Source organism: Macrotis lagotis, chromosome X (genome assembly GCF_037893015.1).
Source record: "Macrotis lagotis isolate mMagLag1 chromosome X, bilby.v1.9.chrom.fasta, whole genome shotgun sequence".
In the NCBI taxonomy this organism is placed as follows: domain Eukaryota; kingdom Metazoa; phylum Chordata; class Mammalia; order Peramelemorphia; family Peramelidae; genus Macrotis; species Macrotis lagotis.
In genome coordinates, this window is record NC_133666.1 from 292,457,720 (window position 1) to 292,479,858 (window position 22,139).

Consider the following 22,139-nt stretch of genomic DNA (forward strand, 5'->3'; position numbering starts at 1 on the left):
ACTACTTAATTTTTTTTGAAAACCAAATCACAGGTTAAATTTATCAGGAATACATCAGTGGTGTAAAACAACACATCAGTGATTCTGGCCTTGTCATCAGAGAGACCTCTGTACTTGTCCTACCTCTAAACCCAGACTAGGCACAAATTACCTAATCTTACCCCTCAATATCCTTGGGTAACTCCCAAGAGTACAAGTTGCAGATCACTTGCCACTTGCATTGGTGGAGGGAGTTTTCCTACTGAGAGTTCTCCATCCTGAGGAAACTATCCTCCAAAAGAAATGAAATTGAAAAAACCTAGCATCACTATTCAGAAGCTATTTATGTCTGCCAAAGACAGGATGAGAAGAAAGGGATTTGAGATTCAAAATAGGAAACTCCCAGTTTATTCATTAGACTACGGAATAGGTAAACTTCCTTGACTGAAAGTTTTTAATAAAAAGATGAATTCATATTAGCTTTCTTTATGAGTAAATATGTATTTCAAGACAAGGAAATGACTTAAAGGAACTTACTTTAACAGTCTCATTTAAGGCCCCCATCCCCATTTTTGCCTATAAATATTCAAGAGTCTTTATTACCTACCTCAGTACTTACATCCTCCACTCCAGTCAAACTGGTCTTCTCACCATGTCCTGAACAGATTTTCTATCCTTTTGCTTCAAGGCTTTTTCTTAGGATTGCAATGCCTAACCCCCAAGTTTTGAATGTTTTACTCATTCTTCAAAGCCTAGATTACATGCCATCACTTCTGTGAAGCCTTGCCTGATCATGCATCTGGAAGAGATTCATGGAGCTAAAATGTATCTTGACAAGATCACCTAATCCTGGCCATTAGCAACTAAACAGATGAGCTGATAACCTTTTCTTTACCGTTTTACTTATGCCCCCTCCCTAATATGATATTCATTTTATGTTGCCTTATTCTCTAGCTATTTGTGCATACATGATAAAATCTCTACTAAATTATAAGCTTCTTGAAGGACAGAAATTTTATTTTATTCATCTCTTAACATCTCACATGTGGGCAGCTATGTGCTCAGTGGTTACAACACTGGGTTTGGTATTAGGAAGATTTATCCTTATGAGTTCAAATTCAGTCACAGTCATTTAACCCTGTTTTCCTTGGTTTCCTCATCTGTAAAATGAACTGCAGAAGGAAATGGCAAATCACTTCAGCAAAGAGTCAGAAATGACTGAAATGACTAAAAACAGCAAAAGCATCTCACATAATAGAATCACAGAATGTTAATGCTGAATGTTAGAGATTAGCAGCCTCCTGACTCAGATCCTGCAGATCACTTTTCCTAATAGTGAAATTTTCCTGGAACTTCTATTTGGGAAAGGGGTCAGGATACCCAGCCCAGTCATTCCTCATTCTCCATATTTAGCCAATAACCTTCCCCTTCCCCCACTGCATCATTCCCTTCCTCCCTTTTTATATTCCCTCTTATGTAAAATCTTCCCCCATTATCGGGGAATTAGGTGGCACAGTGAATAGATCACTGGGTTTGGAGTCAGGACAGGAGCTTGAATAGGGGCATCGCCATTCATCCTGATTCATATCTGTCCACTGAACCCAGCTGAGTCTGGAGGAGAAAGTGAGGCTGATGACTTAGCTCAAATCTAATTCATGTGCTTTTCATAGCATAACCTCCCTGATATGGTCTTACAAGCATCATCAGAATATAAACTCCTTGAGGAGAGGATTTATCTTTCTTTTTGCTTTTATATGGCTTCCCAGAACTTAGCACAGTACCTAGCTTGCAGTAAAAGTTTCATATGTGTTTGCTGACTATTTAATGAGTGGTGCTATCTACTATCATGTTTGGAAAGTACCTGAATGGGAATTCTCTCTATAATATCTCCAGCAAGTGATCATGCAGTCTCTATTTGGAGTTCTTTAGGGAGGGGGGACCCAACACCATCTCCACTCTCTAGACAGCTCCTTCCAGTTTTGGAATCAGAGTAAGTTTTTCCTTAATATCAAATTGAAATTTGCCTCTTTGCATCTTCTATCCATTGCTCTCTGGGAAGAAGAAGGACCAGGCTAATCAAAGACCCTTTTCATGTTCTCCTTAATCTATTCATAAGGCCCAAGTCCCCCAGTTCTTCCTTGGCCTTCTATATGACATGATTTTGAGTCTCCTTTATGACATGATTTTGAGTCTCCTTGCCATTTGATTCACTTCTTCTGAACTCTCTCCAGTTGGTAAAATTCTTTATTGACCATTTTATGCAGAACTAAATAGAGCACTCTAGGTATGGTTTAACAAGGGTAGAGTATAATCAGTCCATCAGTTGACAATAATGTATTAAGTGCTTCCAATCTATCAAGGTCTATGCTGGAATACAAAGAGGGACCAAAAAAAAGAACCCAACTCAGTTCCATCCCTCAAGGAGTTCACATTCTATTAGGAAATCAAGTAACTAGAGAGGCAGACACAAGAGAGAGAGAGAGAGAGAGACGGAAAATGAAAGACAACCTGAGAGTGGAAGTCATTAATAGCTGGGAATCAGATAGGTCCTCCTGCAAAAGGTAGTCTTTGATTAAATCTAGAAGAATGCCTGGAAAATCAAAAAGTGGAGGTGAGGGGGTGGAATAGGATCTTAGCTTTGTTGCTTCCTAGTCTTTTGACCTTGAGCTAATCACTTTACGTTTCTGACCCTGTTTCCTCATCTGAAAAGTGAAGGAGCTGGCCTAGATGATGTCTATGTTGCCTTTAGTTCTAAATCCAAGGATTCTATGAGCCTCAGTTATTACCTCTTTCTTTTTTTACACTATGCTTTGTTGAATTAGCTTTTTTCTTTTCAAGTGGATGATGAATAAAAAATTGTTTATTGAGTGCCAGTTCTGGGGATACAAATTCAAACTAGACAATCCCTACTTGTCCTCAAGAAGTTACATTCCAATATGGATTCTAAGGGGAGTAGGCATGCTTAGCTTGTTTAGAAATCCAGTTTGGGACCAACTGGGATGTGGTATGGTGGCCTTGTTCTGGATAGGATAAAGAAAGACTCATCTAAGGAGCCCTGGGTTCCAGTAACAGTGGGAGGAAGATAATGAACTCAACTACTATTCATTCAGCATCATTTGGAAGCAGTATGGTATAGGAGTTCACCTGTTGACTTATGTTGGGTTTGCAATCTGCAAAAAACCTCATTTTGACATTTTGATTCATTTCAGCCCAAATTATCTAAATCTTCCTCATTATGTAGATTTTAAAAAATTCAAATGTAATACTTTAGACTTATTCCTATCAAATTTTACTTTATTGGACCAGTCCCATTGTTTAGTTTTTTATTATTAATTTTTTTAATTTATGGAATAAAAAAATATTTCCATAATGTAGTACAATAAAAAAGATGATTACACATGAAACTGCAAATTATTATGCACAATTTACAATACCTTTCAAATACAGAGCAAAATCATGTAAATTTATTTTTTTCTCCCCTCCTCCATCAGGCATATGAAACTAGATATAATCCTAGATATAGTAAAAATAAAATACCCTATTTAAAATAGCTTCATGGGGGTGGCTAAGTGATGCAGTGGATAGAACACCGGCCCTGGAGACAGGAGTACCTGAGTTCAAATCTGGCCTCAGAAACTTAATGATTACTTAGCTGTGTGGCTTTGGGCAAGCCACTTAACCCCATTGCCTTGCAAAAAAATAAAATAGCTCCAGACAATATTAGATACCTGGGAGTACATTTACTAAAATATTGTTTAGTTTTTGTGATTTTTTAAAATTTCTATCATCATTTTAACACATTTTTCATCTCATTCATAAATTTGATAAATGGGTCATCTGGGACATCATACAGTTAATTGTTAAAAATATTGCTGGAAAAAACCAAGGTCAAATCTATGAAGAAACTATACTAGGGAGATTTCTCCCAGTTGACAATGATCATTTGGATCTAACTATTCAGGCTGTTTCATGTCCACCTAACTATGCTGTTATATTCAGACCCCATATCTCCAGGTCCACAAATACATCACAAATAGATGCTCGCCAAATGTTTTAGTGAAATCCAGCTATGCTACATTGCAACCCTGACCTACCATTCCAGTAACCACCTCAAAATAGAAAGTGAGGTTAATCTGGAATGACTTGTCCTTGAAGAACCCCTGATGCTTATTAGAGCTCCTCATATCCCTGGGAGCTCAAAAATCATCTCTCTAATAATACAACATAGAATTTTGCCAGGAATGGAAGTTGTTATCATAGCATCTGAGACCAAGACCCTAAAAAAGTGAATTGATTTTACCCAAAGTCATATAGGGTTTATTATTGTTGTTGAGTCATTTTTCAGTTATATTCAACTCTTCATGATTCCATTGAGATTTTTCTTAGCAAAGATACTAAAGTAATTACTAAATTACTAAAGTAATTTGCCATTTTCTTCTCTAATTTTATAGATGAAGAAATGGAGACAAACAGGGTGAAATGACTTGCCCAGGGTCACATAGCTAGTATGTGTCTGAGGCTGGATTTGGACTCAGTTCTTCCAATCTCCATTCTTGCTCTATCCACTGAGCCACCTAGATGCACTTAGAAATAGGACCATAATCCATGTCTCCATCTTTCCTAGTCTAGTATTCTTTATATTTTATATCACTATTTCCCAGTTGACATTTAATAAATATTCATTAAATGAATAAATGATATGAATGAATAAATGAATTTATAGTCTCCATTAACTGTTACAAAGTTTTACTAAAAGATTATCCAGACTTCTTATGTTTGCTTTGTTAGAGCTACAAAGATCTTCTCATTGACTTCCTTTGAATCTGAGAAGATAACAGGTAGTCATAGGAATGAGGGTCAGGCCATAGCACACATAGGGATTTTTGCTTTATAATGATATGTAAAATATGTTTTAGTACCACACAGTGGTATACATGAGACAACTATGTCTCATAAATGTAAATAGATATCCTTAAATTGCTTACTAAGTCTTTTGTGCCCTTGTATTTACCTTGAAATGACTCTTGCTGGTGTCTGTACTTTATGGATGTTATTTGAAGACTGCTTCATTGGGCCCCAGAAGGTACTTGCAAGATACTGCTGAGGGTGATAGATAAACTTTGCCCTGCTTTAATGTTTAACTAAATAACCCTGTTTCATTCCAATAGAGCATCCAAAGAATGAGTCTTCTAGACATAGGATCATAAGTTCATAGATCTAGAGCTAGATGGGACCTCATAGTCATCCAGTCCAATTCCCTCATTTTTCAAATGGGGAAACTGAGACCCAGAGAAGTTAGATGACATTCTTTTTTTAAGGTCATTCATTTTCATGCCTTCATTCCTCTATAGGCTTTACTCCTGGCTCTTAAGACTTCATTCCCCATTATAATTTCAACAGCCTTGTCACCCTAGAAGATCACCTCATCCCCGGGACCCTTTTCTCTGACTGTTGTTCCTTTACAAACTTACATTGCAAGGAAAGTAAGGAAAGTTCCTAATTCAACTGTGTTAATGCAATGGGTTTCATTGCTGACTCTCCAGACTTTTTTTCCCCTATTATGTCTTTCCCAGACAAATCTTCCCACATTTTCAGTTTCTTTTTATGTAGTGTCTTCCCCCTTTAGATTGTAAACTGCTTGAAGTTAGGGTCTTCTTGTATTCTTTGCACTTAGTACAATACCTGCTGGGAAGTGGGTTTGTCTCAAGGTCTTTGTTGTTTAATCACCTCATTTTGGAATTTTCTTGGCAAAGACACTGGAGTGGTTTGCCATTTCTATCTCCAGCTCATCTTACAGATAAGGAAACTGAAGTGACTGCCTAGGTCACACAGTTAATTAGTATCTGAGACCAGATTTGAACTTAGGAAGATGAGTCTTCCTGACTCCAGACCTGGCATTTTATCTACTGTACTATCTATCTGTCCATCCTGAGGCCACACAGGTGCTATTTAAGCTTAAGTCCTCTAACTCCAAATCCAAAGAGTTTCCACTATCCCATTCTGCTTCTTCTAAACTGCCATCAATCAAAGCAAATATAATAACTACTAGGTAGTATAGAAAACTCAAAGCATTGCATCCCTTATAGTTGCTTTCACTTTCCTTTGAGGGAAAATCATGGAGCATTAGTTAGAGTAGAAAGAGAGCTTGGAGAACATTTCATTGACTCCCTCATTTTTTCCCCCAAATGAAGACAGTGAGACAATGAGGAAGGGGGTTATAGAGTTGTATTTTGGGGAGGATGGTAATAAGGCTTGACTGGAAGGAAATGAGTTTGAATAGGAAATGGGGGACAAATGAAGAGTGTGGGATAGTAGATACTATGAGTTGGAATCAGAAGATAAGTTCAAATATGGTGGATAAATCTTGGTGCCTGATATACATTAAGTGCCTGGTATACATTAAGTGCCTAATAATTGCCTTTGAACTGACTGATTTTTCTGGGTCTCATCTAAGATCCTTTCTAGGTCTCCATCTGTTTTTTTTTAGGTTTTTGCAAGGCAAATGGGGTTAAGTGGGTTGCCCAAGGCCACACAGCTAGGTAATTATTAAGTGTCTGAGACTGGATTTGAACCCAGGTACTCCTGACTCTAGGGCCCATGCTTTATCCACTACGCCACCTAGCCACCCCTCCATCTGATTTTTTAGCTAGAAAAATGCTTCATTGATGTAGGGAGTTTCTGGTGGGGAATCTCTTCTACCAATACAATTCTCTGCAACTTCTAGTCCTGAGAATTATTTGTTTTCAGTTGTATCTGACTCTTTGTGACCTCATTTGGGGTTTTCTTGGCAGAGATATGGAAGTGGTTTGCCATTTCCTTCCCCTGCTTATTGTACAGATGAGGAAATTGAGCAAATAGAATTCAGTAATTTTCTCAGCCTCCCACAGCCAGATGTGGGCTGAACCCAGGTCTTCCCAATTCTGAGGCTGGCTTTCTCTCCTCTTCATCACACTGTTTCTCAATCTATGATCCTGTGAAAGAAGAAAATGGTCACTTGGCTCGGACCATGCTACTAGTTAGTGACAAAGAAGGGGTGAGAATCCAGGGCTCTCCTGATCCTAAACCTCTGTTCTAGTGAGGTGTTTAATGGGCTTTGTTTGACTATTGGAAAGGTAAAAGGATGTGCTAGAAAGAAAATTAGGATATTATATATAGAGACTAGGTATGTGTAAATCATTTTAAAGCAAACTCTATGACATTCTAAGTAGAGACAAGAATAGTCACAGATGATTCATTAACTTCAGTGGTTGTTTCACTTTGCTCCCCCTTCCCCACCTCCCTATCCCCAAGCCATTTTTCGTCATTGCTAAGAAAGGGATGTGAAGTTGACTCTTTGATTTTTACTGCTTTTTTCTTCCCACCTTCCAATGGAGGTGCTAATGAATGGGAACTGGCAAGAAGGTGGGTAGCAAGGTAAGAGGAGTTAAGTGAAAGGTACTGATTATTCACAAAAAGCAAGATAAATATAATTTTGAATCATAAAAAGTGAATTGCCATTTTTTTAATGTGAGGAAGACTGAAAGATAATAAATATATTCAAGAAGACAGAGAGAATATAGTAGTGGTAAAAGCCTTGACCAAATCCTGTTATGCTCATTTCATTCTTGTCCAACTCTTTGTGATCCCATTTTTTTTAAACTGGAAAACTTTTGATTGTAAGTGAAGCAAGATAGCTAGACACAATCTAGGTGTTTCCAAGCTTGGGTTTTGTTTTTTGTTTTTTTGTTTTTGTATGTTTGGGGTTTTTTTTTATTTGGAGTTTTCTAGGCAGAGATCCTAGAGTTGTCATTTCCTTCTCCAATTCATTTTATAGATGATTAAACTGAGGCAAAAAGGATTTAGTGACTTGCCCAGGGTCACCTAGCTAGTAAGTGTCTGAGACCTTATCTGAACTCAGCACTTTCTGACTCCAAACCTGGTCCTCTATCTACTGTGCCCTCTGCCTGCCCTGTGCATCCTTAGGCAAGCCATTTAAACATTGAGTCTTAATTTTCCCATCTGTAGGATGAAAATAATAATATCCTCCAAGTATCAGTCAGATCCTTTGTAAAATGATGAGATTAGACTGACCTTGGTCCCAGAGGTATAATTTTATGACTTGTAACATCATCCAATATGGAACTTGCAATTACAGCAAATGGAGAAGTTTTGAATACTGTAGATAAGTTTATTTACTTTGGAAGTATACTTTCCAGGGAGGTAAACTGATAATGGTAGTCCCATGCATTGGTAGAGCTAGCTCAGTGTTTGGGAGGCTCCTAGAGAAAGTGTGAGAAAGTCTGATGACCAAACCTTAGGTCTACAGAGCCATTATTTTCACCTTGTATGTCTGTGAAACCTAGACAGTCTACCAGTGCCTTGCCAGGAAACTAAATCGCTTCCATTTAAATCGTCTTAGGAAGAGTCTAAAGATCACCTGGCAGGAGAAGATACCAGATACTGAGGTCATTTCTTGAACTAAATGCCTAGCATTCCAACAGTACTCTAGAGAGTGCAACTCTCATGGGCTGGCCACACAGTTAGAATGCCAAACATATGCCTGCTTGACAAAAAAGATTATTTTATGGAGAATTCACACAGGGCAAACACTCTTGGTGGGGGGGGTGTCAAAAAACAATACAAGGACACTCTCAAGGTCTTTCTTAAGAACTTTAGAATTAATTGTACAGCATGGGAGACATTGATGCAGGACTGCCCAGCATGGCGTGCCCTCATCAGAGAGGGTGTTCACATAGACTATTTATGCCTGCAATGGGGGAGAGCATTTTTTTCTTTAGAAAGATTTTATTAATTTTGAGTTTTACAATTTTGCCCCCATTCTTACTTCCCTCCCCCCACCCCCACAGAAGGCATCCTGATAGTCTTTACATTGTTTCCATGGTATACATTGATCTCAGTTGAATAGAGAGAAGTCATATCCTTAAGGAAGAAAAATAAGTTATAAGAGATTGCAAAATGATATAATAAGATAATGTTTTTTTTTTCTAAATTGAAGGTAATCGTCTTTGGTCTTTGTTCAAACTCCACAATTCTTTCTCTGGATACAGATGGTATTCTCCATTGCAGACAGCCCAAAATTATTCCTGGTTGTTACACTGAAGGAATGAGTGAGTCTATTAAAATTGATCATCACCCCCATGTTGCTATTAGGGTGTACAATGTTTTTCTGGTTCTGCTCATCTCGCTCAGCATCAATTCATGCTAATCCTTCCAGGCTTCCCTGAATTCTCATCCCTCCTGGCTTCTAATAGAACAATAGTGTTCCATGGCATACATATACCGAAGTTTGCTAAGCCATTCCCCAATTGAAGGACATTTACTTAATTTGTGGGAGAGCATTTTGAACTCGAATTAGCTGATCAGCCAGTCAGGCACACTGTAAGACTCTAACAGAGTAGTGTCATTTTGATCCTCTGATAACAAAGAACAACAACCAGTCATTAGTAACTGTGTCACAGGGTTGTTGTACACAAAAATCACTTTGTAGATCCTAAGAGCTATGTAGATGGGGCCATCATCTTGTGTTTTGGATTATGTGGATTTATCAGAGAATTGTTTGATTGTTTTTGATGAAATAGGAATTCATGAGAGCCTGGTTGGAATTTGCCCCCCCCCCCCCCAGCATTCTTTCCATGAAACTAGGCTATATTGGAGTGGAGGCTTTTTGAGGTAGAGAAAGATCAGACCTAGAGTTAAGAAATCAGAGTTTGAATACCTTATTAGATAAAAAATAATAGGAGAAGCTCTTTTTTTCTTTAAAAAGGTACATGTACATAAAACTTTTTAGAGAGATTGGGTCATGTGCTCAGCTGCAGTGTCATATTGACTATGTTCTACATGTTTGAGGTCTCTTTCTCGTAATAAGGTCTTAGTGTAGGGAGAGCTGGAGGTGATTCTAACTGACTTTTGTTGTTCTTAGTCAAGTCTGTTTGGAGAATATCTAATCATAGGACTGACTCTTTTTAAGATCTGAGACAGTGCTTCTGAAAATACTTCTGATATTCAACTGGTGGATGCTTTGGTCAAGTAGCATAGAGCTGCTGGAGTGCCAACCCCAGAGCAATGCTGTGCTTTAGGTCTCAGTTTTAATAGTCATGAAGTATATTCGTGGAATCAAACAAGAACCTGAAGCACTGTGTACATCTTTTTCTCTTTTAGACTCTGGAAGATCACTGTTTTTTAATTTTTAGCATTGTACACATAATAGACATTTAATAAATACTTGTCAAAATGAATAAACAGAAAACCATAGACTTAGAGTTGAAGGGGTCTTAAAGGTCAAGTCTAACTCTCTTCTTTTAAGGATAGTGAAAATGAGGCCCAGAGAAATGGAATAACTGGCTCAGGCCAACCAGGAATAAGCAGATAAGCCTGAATTTGGATTCCAGTTCCTCTGTCTTCAGGATTCTGTATTGTTCTGGGTTCATACCAGTTCTACTACTTAGTATCTATAGGATTTTAGCTTAGTTGTTTCTTAGTCTAAGTTTCCTGATTGGGAAAGTGGATATATTAATGCTTGCATTATTTACCTCACGGGGTATTAGTTGGAAAGTTCTATAGATTTGTGGTGTGTTGTTACTCAGGTGGCCCATATCTTGTGCTGGAGGATTTGAAGGATGAGAATTTCACTATTTGCTTTGCAATTGATAAAGACTAAGGGGATGCTTTATTATATATATGCGTGTGTATATGTGTGTGTTTGTGTGTGTGTATATATACCTGTATAGACATACAATTCACATATATATACATGCACTCCTAAATATATATATATATATATATATATATATATATATATATACATCAAGGTTTCAATATTCTAGGACTTAGCTGGAAAATTCCTGCATAGAAATCCAAAACTCTGTTATTGTTGATGCTATTGTTAGTTTCTCCAATTAGATATGAGCTCTTTAAAGGTAGGGGATTCTCTTTTGCCTATTTTTGTATCCTTAGCACAGAGCCCTAGGACATATTGTAAGAGCTCAATAAATGTTTATTGACCAATTATCCTAGCCTAATAGAATTAGGTTAAGCCTGGCCTTTAGCTTGTTGCTCCAATCAAGGCCCATTTCCTGCATGGGCTGGTCCCAGTCCTTGTTAGGAAGAAGAGAAGGCAACAGTAAATATAGAGAAAAGCACCTTACTGAAAATCTGAAGACTCTGGTTCTATTGTAGGTAACTGGGAAGGTTTTGAACCTAAATCTGATGATCTGTAGACTCCCTTGATTCTCCTATTCTCAGCATATCAATAATGTCAAGATCATTGATAAGGGATTTACATAACCTGGCTCTTGGGAATCACCTAGGCAGTAATGAGCTGAAACGAATATCTAAGCTATTGAGCAAAACACCAAAGGTAATGCTGACAATGAATTTGGGATTTGGAGTTTGAAGGTATTCTTCCTTTGAAGTGGGTCCAGTTCCAGTGAAATTATCATCAGAACTCTCACATAATCCTTCCTGCTTGCATTTCTCTCTGTTCCTTCTAAACATCTGGGATTGTGTTGTTGTTGTTTTTCAGTTGTGTCTGACTCTTCATAACCCCATTAATTCCATGTGAGGTGTTCTTTATCATGTTACAGCATGATGCTGTAATGATTTGCCATCTTCTCCTCTAGATCTTTTACAGATGAGGAAACTGAGGCAAACAGGGTGAAGTGACCTTCCCAGGGTCACTTAGCTACTAATTGTCTGAGGCTGAATTTGAACTCAGGAAGATGACTCCATTTTTTTATTCATTGTACCACTCTTAAAACTAATGGAGACAATCATTTTGGGGACATAAAGGAGCCTTGTAGATAAATACAAGGGAGAGCTCACATTTTTGTAATGCTGTCAGATTTACAAAGCCCATTTATGACAATACTCAAGTGAAGTAGATTGTGTAGTATCCATATTTTGCAAATGAGGAAACTGAGACTAAAAATGCTGAAATGACTTGGCTTTAGATACCACAGTCAGTGTCTTAGCCACAATCTGAATCCAGTTTCTCTAATTATAAATCTAGTTAATTTTCCATGATATCAGCTTATTCATCTATCTGTTTCTGTATCTACCTCTTTCTCCTCTCTCATTCTCTCAGTTTCCATCTTTTGTTCTCTCTTTCTTGTCCCCTCCTCCCCTCCCCTCCCATCTTTGGCATTGATTTCTGGGCCTTGTTCCACAATGATCTTCCCTTTTCCAAAGAGAAAAATAAATACTACATCTTCTGGTGCTGACTGGTCTCTGCCATGAATTGTTTCCTTGCTGTTTCATGTTTATGGATCATGGCTTCCCAATTATATGTTGAAGACAGTGACATTTAAAAAAACTCCCATGATGCTCTGGATGCAATAAGCACACCTTAAGTTCTGATTTGAATGAAAAGGCAAATTTATTATTAAGCTTTAGAAATGATGAGGAGCCATTTTTCTAGCCTATTTGAAGTCCTTCTTGTGGCAGTACCATCCTGACTGGTGCCTCACTTCTTAGGTCTAGGAAAAATGGCGACTAGCTTGTGTGAAATGATCTCTAAGGGCTAATCTCCAAATGTCAATGGAAAAAAAAATAGAGCATTCTGACATCACTAACCCTAAATCCCTGGTGGATGGGGAAGAGAAGAAAATAAACCCATCCAGAAGGAGTTGATTGGCTCAGATGACTTCACATTTAACAGTTGCCCTTTCCATTGAATCTCTATTTTTAAAAATGGTGTTTGTTTTCCTAATTCTAACCAGTAACAACCTCAGATTAATGATGTGGTGGCTGCTGTATGAAAACTTGGTCCTATAACTCCTCAGAGGTTTTCTGAGAAAACAGGGCTCCCAGAGAGATGCTCTCACCACTAATGGGACTGTGAAAGGTGGCCTTCCAAGGGCCAGGGGTTATTGCTTCAAAACTGCTGTGACATGGGTGAACTTTCTAAGTCACATTGATGGAAAACCCATTCAGGTTTTTTAGGGTAGGGATTCAGTTGCCAGGTTCTTTTAAAACTTTTGTTTTAAAACTTCTGTTTACTGTCGTGTCTGAAAGGAATATAAAGTTGGGTCTAATACTTTCTGACAGTCAAGGTGAAATATTTCCAGGTCTTTTGTACACTATACTCAAAAGGATAATCTCCCATTCATAGGATCATGGCATCATAGATCTAGAATTGGAAGGCACTTCAGATATTATCAAGTCCAAATCCTTCATTTTATAGATATAAACTGAGGTCCACAGAGGTTAAGTGACTTGCCCAAAGTCAGAGAAGTCTTAAGCATCAGAAATAGAATGTGATTGAGAAGCAGCTTGGTTTGGTCAGTAGTTCTCAAACTTTTTGACTTCAAGACCCCTTATACTTTTTTTTATCATCTTAAAAATTTTTTTTTCCAGTCCTTTTGCAAGCTTTTGAGTTCCACATTTATCTACCATCCTCCCTTTCCTTCTTTCTCCCCTTGTCAGGGAACAATCTTATGTACATGTCCAATTGTGTTTAACATGTTTCCATATTAGTCTACCCCTTACACTCTTGAATGTTACTGAGTACTCCAAAGAATTTTTGTGTTTGTAGATTATACATATCAATATCTATCACATTAAAAATAAAAGATCTTAAAATGGTTTTGACCTCAGAGACCCCTGAAGAAATCTCAGTGGACCCCCTCCCCCCCAGGGTCCACTATTACTTTGAGAACCATTGGTGTAGAGGATAGAAGAACAAGACCTGGCTTCATTTTCTATCTCTGACATTTGAATGTGTGACTCTGGGCAAGTCATTTAAATTTTCTAGGTCTCAGTTTCCTCATCTAAAAAATGAGGGGAGTAGAACTTGATGTCTTCTTAACCTTTCCAATTCTTAATTTGTCATCCTATGTTTCCAGAGCTTTTAATCATGAGTATTTGAACAAGTCATCCTTTTTCCATGCTGATGTCTGTTTGAGTGACTTCTTCCCTCATCAATGAATCATCAGGAACAGAACCATCCCAACCTTGGAAGTGTCAATCTACTAGAATTGATTAAATACTCAATATTTTCCATACTCTGCTAAGTACTGAGATTTCAAATATAAGCCCAAGGAGCTTACGGGCTAATAGGGGAAGGTAGCTTATAAAAGGAGAGCTAAATAGCAGAGGGGTGAAATATAGGAAGCCAGCATAGGAGCCATCTAGAGAAAGTCCTGAGAAGAGCAGAGAGAGGTTGGCCTGGCTCCCTTAAATGAAGATCCCAGGAGGAACCATCCAAAAAGAGGGAGAGGATGTAGGAGACCTTGACTCCAGTTCTGCTCCAGGACCCAGTCATATGGAGGGGAAGTAGGTTTCCACACTCCTTTTCTGTAATCACTATTGTCCATTTTCCTTGCCTCTTTTAGTCTTCTGGTAGCTCAGGCTGTAGGCAACTGCTTGCTCTCTGGGTTATTGGTCACGTCCTGCAAGTGCCCTGGCATCCCTGGTAGGACTCTTCACTTTGCTGCCCATGCTTCTTTTCTCACCCCACCCAGAACTCTCTTCTGTGCTATGTATCTTCTTCACCCTTGCCCAACTGGATTGGCTCTGGGCACAGTTTGGGCTGGCTATGGTTTTACTCATGTGGGCAAAATAGGATATTTTCCCCTCATTAATTGGAGCAAGGGAAGAGCTATGTTAAAATCATCCTGTCTTCCCCACCCCTTTTGAATATAGAAACAACGATTTAATTGGGGGCTAAGAATACATTCACTTAGCTTGACTTTTTTACGGGGTGTTTTAGTGAAATGTTTAAGGGAGTGTGAATGTGGCACAAATGCTTTCATTGTAGAAGTGGTGAGCTTGGGAAAGCTGGGGCAGGGTTACTGCTTTTAGCTCCCATCCAAAGTACTTATAACACAGTTCTCTTGTGAGATCATTAGCAGAATGAGGGAGACTGAATTGGGCTTTTATTTCCTGTGTCCCAAACTCCTCCCCAGCTGGTCTTTACTGGGGAATTTGAACCATCTCTTCATCTTCTCATTTTGCTTCTTCATATAGGGTCTGCAAATTTAGAATTAGAAGAAATATTAAATATCATGTAGTCCAATCCCCTCATTTTATACATGGGGAAACTGAGGTCCCTAGATGTTGCATAATAGTTAAGGTCATACAGGTAGTAAATGCTGGAGCCAAATGAAGCACTGTCACATACTGCCTTAACTTATCATGGTGCTCCCCGCCCACATACTTAGATTCTAGACTTGGATCCTTTGCCCATATTCCCATCTCAGTAAGCATTTTTTTTTCAGTCAAGTAATTTGAAAAAATTCATCTCCCCTATGAAGACATCCCCCAACTAACTGGGATCATTGGGAGTCAAATTTATGAAGTACCCTCCTCATCTAAATCAGCTAATCCATGGGTAACATGAAAATTGGTAAATTGGTAAATATGACTATTCAAGTAGAAAAACAGATAATAAGGGCATCAGGAAAGACTCATGAACTGAGCCTTGAAAACTTTCAAGAATTCTAAGACAGAGAGGTAAGGAGGGAGAGCATTCCAAACTTGGGGGATTGTGCCAAGGCACTGTGAAGGGAGATATTATGCAGAGTTTGAGGATTAGCAAGTAGGTCATTTTGGCAGGAACATAGAATATGGGCCAGGGAGTAATGTGAAATAAGTCTTGAAAGGTGGGTGGGAGCCAGATTGTGGAAGGTTTTAAATATCATACTGAAAAATTTTATTTTTCTTAGTGGCAACTGGGAGCTAGAGAATACTGGTGAGCAGGAGAGTGACATGGTCCGCCCTTTGTTTAGAAAGATAATTTTGGCAGCTGTGTGGAGAACTGGAGAGATTACACAATGAGATAACATCCAAACCAAGAGACCTTGAAGAATTTTTAGTCCAGTTATCACATTTTGAAGGAAAATAAGCTGAGGTTCAGAGGTAATAAAGTGACTAATTCAGTCAAGGTCATACAGCAAAGCTAGGGGAGCCTAGGAAACCCAACTCTTACAATTGCACCACAATGTTTTCTCCTACTCTTGGAGAGGGCTTCACCACAATCATTCCAGACAGCTGAGGTGGGGCCTGGGAAAGAGATTTACATCTTTCCCTGTTTGGGCTTCTTGGAAGAAGTGGACTTTAAGAACTGCTTGCATTTCATATGATTTAGTTTTATTGATCTATGTGAAAAACAGGTACTTTCCCTGCCCCCCACCTTGGTAACTCACTCTCCTATGTTCCATGAAGGTGAGAAGTACTTCCTTCTTTGTCCCCTACAGCAGTCTGATTACAAATAAAGTTTATATTCTCTTTATCCCCAATAAAAATGGAGATCAATTGATCACTCTCATTTTTTGTGGCTTTTGTTAATGAGTCATTTTCCATAGCCAGAAGAGATGTATCCTTAATTGAAAATTAAAGAAGATTGTTTCTCTTCTGAGGAGGGATTATTAAATCTATGCTAAGTTTTTAGAGCTGTTACAAATTGTTGGGTCTGCTGTGCCCAAATATGAGAATAACAAGTGGGGAAACTCAATCTGCAAAACCAAGTTAATTATCATGCATTACAGAAAACCACTCTGCTGGTTCTTTTTCCCTGACATCAGTATGAGTAATAAATATATGACTGTGAATAGAATGGCAGGGGGACTAGCTATCTTGGTATGAGAGGGCTCCAGCAACCCTCAAGTGAATTCTAATAGTATGCTCAATTGACATTGAGTCAATTGTCACTTTTGAAGAGATAGATGAAGAGTTCTGGGCTTTAGCCAAGAGATACTTGTGGTAAGCCAGGGGAGGCCTTCATGACATTTATTTTATGATCCCAGGAAGAATAAGTCCTCCTAACTTAGAATCTAGGTCAGATGAGATTATATATGTCACAGACAAGTTTGGCCTCTGTGGCATTAATTAATTAATTAATTAATTTATTATTATTATTATTATTTTTTAGGTTTTTGCAAGTCAGATGGGGTTAAGTGGCTTGCCCAAGACCACACAGCTAGGTAATTATTGTCTGAGACCAGATTTGAACCCAGGTACTCCTGACTCCAGGGCCGGTGCTTTTATCCACTATGCCACCTAGCTGCCCCTGTGGCATTAATTTAAATTGAGAGCTTGCAAGGGTAAAGGAAAAAGTCAAAGGGGACTTATTTGCTCTTTGCTCATTACAAAATAAATGTCTATTTATTTTGTATACTAAGTTAGAGTGGGGTGAGAGTTGTTCAGTTTTTTCTGTCCTGTCTGACTTTTCATGACCCTATTTGAGGTTTTCTTGGCAAAGATGCTGGAATAGTTTGCCACTTCCCAAATTGCATTGGGTGAGGGTCTGCCTTAATCTATATCCTTAATCTGCAATCCAGGTTGAACAGGCTCTGCCTGGTCTATAAATGTCAGAATATGCATAGTTTGTGTTATATAGTTTATCATTTATCATGTTCTATCATTCTCTTTTTTTAGGAGGGGTGGGGTTTGCAAGGCAGTGGGGTTAAGTGACTTGCACAAGGTCATACAACTAAATAAGTATGAAGTGTCTGAGACAGGATTTGAATTCAGATGTTCCTGACTTTAGGACCAGTCCTCTATCCACTGCACCACCCCGATTCTCCAATCGTTAGTCATTCTCTAAGAATATGGTGAGGGTTGGTACCATCTCCCCAATTTAGTTGAAAGCAATATGAAGTTAGGGTTTGGTCCAGAACTGTAATTTGCAAAAATTGAGCCCAGCCCAGCCCAGTACAAAGATTATCTAGGACAATTGGGAAGAAAAATTTCCTCAAATCCAAAGCAGTTCTTGAAGTGGAAGAGTGGTGGTAGGAAATGAGATCAAGTAAAAACTTATTTGAGTGGAGAAAATGGGACTTTTGACTGCTTTCTGTTTTGGTTAATTCTTGCTAACTAGATGCTGAACTATTGTTTCTATGGTGCTGAAGGGCTTCAGACACTTTAAGTGCCCTTTAAATCTGTTGCCTAAGGACAAAATACAGATTGCCTCAGCCTCGTTGTGCCTTTTAATACAAAGACTATTAAATCTTAATAGTCTCTTGCATTTCTAGTAGCATCTAGCACAGTGCCATGCTTAGTTTATTGGTTGCCTTTTTGCTATGAGAGCAGTACTGTTGCGTAGAATAGAGTGGCTCTTGACATTTACCAGTCATGTTACCTACTCTGAAAATGACTTTGAACTCTGTTTTTACTTCTGTAAAATGGGACCAGTAAAATGCTAACTCACAAGAGGGTTATGAGAGTCAAATGATATAATATTCTTTCTTTAGTTAGATTTCTTTTATCCTTTTTTTAAATGCTTGCAAGAAAATAAGTATCTGCTTAAGCAGCAAGCTCTTCACCAAATAATCCACATAACTGAGAAATTACCTGTGTTATTGGTGAGGTCTTGAAGGTAGATAGAGCAACAGACTTGGATTCAGGAAGACTCATCGTCCTCAGTTCAAATCTAGTCTGACTCTTGCTTAATCCTGGGCAAGTCTCTGTTTTCTCATCTGCCGGGATGAGCTGGAGACAGAAATGGAAAATCACTCCAGTATCTTTGCCAAGATACCCCCAAATGGGGTCATATAGAATGGCACAGGGTAGAAAAATTAATCAACAAATGTTGCTTTCCTTCAATGACCTAACTTAGCAATTGCTATTTTCCTCCTTTGTTATCTTCAGCAATGAAATGGGAATGAGGTAGAGCCTCAGAATTCTTTATTTGCATTTTTCTTATTATTGAGGGATTTTCACATGTGTTTTGGTAGCTTGCATTTTTTCCTTTGACCACTTTTTTTGTTAGGAAATGGTTCTTATTCATTTGCATCATTTCCACCTAATCTTCGTATTAGCATCAGAGACTAAATTCCCCTTATTACAAATTACTCAGGTACTTTGCTTATGGAAGGAAAACAGGACTGGAAGTCAAGAGATCATAGGGTCATGTTGGTACTGGATAGGATATGCAGGTAATAGTCTTGATTCTATCATTTATTACCTATATGGCTTTGGGCAAATGACTTCAACTGTAAAATGAGGGGTTGGACTATGTGTTTCTTATGAGTGTCTGTGACTTTGAGATTTTTCCCCTCTGCTCTGTGCCTTCTGGTTTCTCTTTGGGAAAGTCACTTTCCTATACAGGAACAGAGTGAGTGGGACAAACTAAAAGGAGATGAAATTTCAGTCTCTTTATTTCAACTTCTTTTTAGCAGCTCTAATAACAGGTTTGCAAAGGGTGAAACTAAAGACTGAAATATGGCTTTTCGATTATCTGTGGATTTTAATTTCTGTGGTGTCAAATAGCCTTTTACTTTGAAACACCTGGTATCAGTAGCATATTTTATATATATATATATATATATATATATATATATATATATATATATATATATATGTATTATACATCTCTGTCACTGCCAGTCTAAAAGTTTTTCAGACCTTTCCCAGTGTCCATTTACCTCAGGGATGACTCCAGGCAAAATTGTGTACTAGGCAAAATTTGTCTTCAGTGCCCTCCCATCCTGCAGAAGATCTAAAGTTGGAATTTACTCTTTTCCTCATTTGTAAAAAAGTAGGGTTTGATTAAATGATGTATAAGACCTCTTCCAAATCTATCTCCAAGAATCTTGTCAATTCCCAGGGAATTCTTTCTCTAAGGTTTTTCTCCCCAAGAGGAGAAGATACAAATTTTACTTGAAATTTCCAAGAAACCAAGGAATATGTCTATTAAAGAATAACATTTAAAATCATGCATTTACTTGTTTCCTTTTTTTAAATGCAACTCCAGTGCTTTGTTGTGGTGTGGAGATTACCCTGGGCTATGCTATAGGCATAGCCAAACTCTAGTTTGCCTCACCCAACTGGAATGGTATCAAGCACAAGTCATGTGAGTGTCACCTTGGCCTCATTATATTTGGAGAGTTTTGTCATCAGAAGCCTCTCAATGTAGTGGTTAGGGTGCTGAACTTGGACTCAAAGGATCTTTAAAGAGTTCAGATCCCACCTCAGACATTTATTAACTAGGTGTTGTTGTTTAGTCATTCCAGTTATGTCTAACTCTTCCTGACCCCATTTGAGATTTTCTTGGCAAAGCTACTGAAGTGGTTTGCTGTTTCCTTCTCCAACTCATTTTACAAATGAGGAAACTGAGGAAACAGGATGAAGTGACTTGCCCAGGGTCACATAGCTAGTAAGTATCTGAGTTCAAATTTGAACTTGGGTCTTCCTGACTTATCGACTGCACTACTTCACCTATATGATGTAGGGAAGATCATTTAACTTCTTTTTGCCTCAATTTCCTCATCTATAAAATCAGGGGGTTGATTTAATGCCCTTCTAAGGCTTTATTGAACTATAAATCTATGACTATGTCTCTTATTGGGCAAACAGTCCACAAAATCCTCAGAGTTGGCCACCACAAGCATGGTGTGGTGGAGATCTGCCTCTGGAGAGCCAAGTACTCACCCCAATGAAGTCATAGATATTTGACAGAATAAGTTTGGGTTCATTTGCTCAATGATTTATTTCCACATTTGCTTCCTGTTCTCTTGTTGCTCCCATGGCAGCTAATTCTCTTGGTCCCAGTCCCAGTGGTCCTGCAGCTAGCTTACTCCATCTGAGTTCGGCAGAGCAGGCTTTTTATTTTCCTCCAGACACAGTGGAAATGGAGGCTGCAGTTTTCAGGGAAGCGTAATTGGTTTAAAATTGTAGGTTTAATAATAATGATGCCAGGCTTAATGCAGTACCATTCGTCCCCACCATTCAAGAGTTTGACAACCAGTAACTCATCAATCTTAAGACACCCCTTGGAAGGTGGCAGCTGGCAGGAGACTAAATTCCCCTCCTTCCTATGTAGGATGCCAGACCATAGTGATGAGGTGTTTGAAATCCTCACCTGCCACCAGGGCCCTCTGAAAGAGAGGGAAATATATGGGCAACTCTCCTTTTCCATAAGTGTCTTAGACTTTCAGCTTTTCAAACTCTTATTCCTTAGGCTTAAAGCTGAATTTAGGGCAGGTTTAGAGGTCAGCTAGTTTAAATTTCTAATTATAGGGGTGTCAAAGCCGAGGGTTATAGAGGTTAGTGATTTGCTTAAGGCTACACAAAAAGTTACTGGAATTTGAATCCTGCTCTTTTGACTTAAACTAGGAGTTAAAATTAAATGTAGCAGCTGAAATGAGTCTTCTAGATTATCTATTTCTCTTTCTGATCTTGTCCCCTCTTACTGAGGCTGAAATTGAATTGGCTACAGTAGTGTTGTGCCTATTAGAGAAATAAAATTAAGCCCTTCTGTGGCTTCATCTAATCTAATATCCTAAGCTAAATTCATTGACCTTCTCCTTCAACAACATTTGCTGTATTAAAAAAAAATCAGTAAAAATACCAATCTGCATATGTTATACAGTGGGCTGGAGCTGGGTTGGACAAGAGAGGGCTTGTTCAGCAGAATCTCTGCACTTGGTGTTATAAAAAGCACAGCCTTGCACCCCATGGTAGGATGCTGGTATTATATGATGTGGTGTCTTCTGCCAGCAAATTAGAGACAGCCCTAGTTATGGACCAGTTAATAAAAGCCTGTAGTCAGATCAGTTGCCTGGAGCTTTCTTTTTGTAGACTTCCCAGGATACACCCTTTGGACAAACCAAAGAATTTTTTTCATTCGTGGTCTTGTGGCTGATCCCTTGCAGGCAACAACCCATATGTACTGGTTTCTGAACTGCCTTACATTGACCACTCCCTTTGGTTGACTTTTTGAGTTTGAAGAGGGGGGAGAAGTATCATGTGATGGGGATTTTGTGGGGTAGGATCAGAAATGTTCAGTCTGAGGCAGAGGTATTTGAAACATCTGGAGTTGATGTCTGCAAGAACTATTCTTGTATAAGTGTTTTTTGAAAAAAAATAGAACATCTTGCGTTTGAGTATGGCAGAAATACCTTTGAAATACCCTGTTTATTAAGAATCTCTTGAGGGCATCTATACTACGAATGGAGATTCTCTTGCCTTATTTTTGACTCAACAGTGAGTGTGCTTTGACTGTCTCCACTTGCATGACTCTTTGACCGTTATACTATCAGGTGATTTTTTTCATGCAGTGAAACACCCTCTGAATTAATATAATCCCATTCAGTTTTGTTCTTGAACTCCTTCAATAACTCTTTTTTGGTTTAAAATTAATAGTAGGAAAAATAAGAAGGCCAACTACCTTTTGTTTACCTGTCAGAATCAACTTGCAACATAAGCTTTTTCAGGAAATCTTC

General features: G+C 38.5%; 1 protein-coding gene across 6 annotated transcripts in view; it reads left to right on the top strand.

Moving 5' to 3' along the window:
• Positions 1-22,139, top strand: part of PDZD2 (PDZ domain containing 2) — a 511,304-nt gene that overhangs the window by 89,868 nt on the left and 399,297 nt on the right. The window contains exon 3 of one of the 6 annotated variants that reach the window (XM_074207985.1): positions 8,975-9,086. The exons of the other annotated variants lie outside the window; for them this stretch is intronic. The gene's annotated coding sequence lies outside the window, so the exon portion shown is untranslated. The remainder of the gene's footprint in view (positions 1-8,974; positions 9,087-22,139) is intronic. 6 annotated transcript variants of the gene reach the window in all.